We start from the raw sequence: 1691 nt of genomic DNA, 5'->3' as shown, positions 1-1691 counted from the left end.
CTACTCTGGGCCTTTCTTTTCTTATCTGTAAGCAGAGGAAAAGATAATCTCAGAGACAGTGTCCAGAACTATGCTCACTAAAATAAATCAAAAAAAAAAAAAAACCAAACCCGCTGCCATTGAGTTGATTTTGACTCATAGCGACCCTATAGGACAGAGGACAGAGTAGAACTGCCCCATAAGGTTTCCAAGGAGCAGCTGGTGGATTCAAACTGCCAGCTTTTTCGTTAGGAGCTGTAGCTCTTAACCACTGCGCCACCAGGGCTCCGCTCCTTAAAATAAGAAGGGTTAATTTTAAAAATGTGCAAGCCTTTAAAGAATATGTAGCTCTTTTTGTTACTGGCCATGAGATTCTTAGATTGTCCAAACTGAGTGTATTGGCAACTCCATTGGCAACTCCATTTAAAGTACCCTTCATAAAGTCCTCCTCCATCCTGTTACACACACACACACACACACACACACACACACACACACTGTGCACATGAGCTCATTGAAATGACTATTTTCCTGAAGGGCTGTTTAATGTTTGTCTGAGAGGTTATTTTGACTGGGAGAAACAATATTAACTTCCTTTGAAAAGTGGAAGTATATTTGCCTATCCATTTAAGTGCTCTGTTCTCTCCTTGTTGTCTATAGTTTCCCGGCTCTTCAGGTAAACCAGTAAAGTTAAAATCTCCCCTATTCAGAGTAAGTTGAATAGTTTCACTTGCCTTGGAGCTAGAAGCTCCCTCAGCAGGGCCTAGAGGTTGATGAACTGGCATGACATAGGACTGTGACTTCCCTCCATGGCAAGTCCACCAGGCTAGCCCTTGGTCCTGACCGGGCAGCCTTACTTTTATTCCTTCATCACACAAACTTGCAATAGCAGGAAGTAAATATATCCACTTATATTAGCTAAGAGGAGTCCCTGGGTGGTGCAAATGACAAAGCACTTGGCTACTAACTGAAAGGTTAGCAGTTCAAATTTACCCAGAGGTGCCTCAGAAGAAAGGCCTGAAGATCTGCTTCTGAAAGGTCACAGCCATGAAAACCTTAAGGAGCAGTTCTACTATGAAACACATGCATGGGTCACCATGAGTCAGAACTGACTTGACAGCAAATGATATATTAGCAAATAACATTACAAATCACTTATATTATCTGAGTGTTCACACTGAGGCTAACCTCAGATTACAAACGAGGAAAGTGAGGTGAAGAGCTGTCCAGAGACTTGCTTAAAGTCACATGACAAGTGAGTGGTTTGTCAGAAGATCTCCATACACAAAATATGGGCTCTTTGGTTTCCATTGGAGAGGCCATCTACAAAGTGTTCTTTTATTATTAGTTGTATAGAGTGCTATTATATAACAGAAGAAGCTCACTATTTGAAACTAGACAGCCTTGGGTTCAGTCTCAGCTCTGCCATTTAATAGTGCATAAAAATTTTCAAATTCCTTCACTCCTGTAAACCTCATCCTGTGTCTGTATCTGTAAAATACCCATGAGCATACCCACCTCATAGAGTTGATACGCAGACTGCAGTAGGCTGAAAAATGGCTCCCCAAGACGTCCATGTCCTAATCTTTAGAACTTGTGAATGTTACCTTACATGGCAAAAGGGACTTTGCAGATGTGATTAAGTTAAGGAGAGGAGGCAATGCCACCAGGGAACAGAGATTTGGAGTGATATGGTCACAAGCCAAGGCATG

This window comes from Trichechus manatus, unplaced genomic scaffold (genome assembly GCF_000243295.1).
Source record: "Trichechus manatus latirostris isolate Lorelei unplaced genomic scaffold, TriManLat1.0 scaffold00016, whole genome shotgun sequence".
In the NCBI taxonomy this organism is placed as follows: Eukaryota; Metazoa; Chordata; class Mammalia; order Sirenia; family Trichechidae; genus Trichechus; species Trichechus manatus.
The sequence above is the reverse complement of the archived record's forward strand: the minus strand, read 5'-3'. Positions refer to the sequence as shown.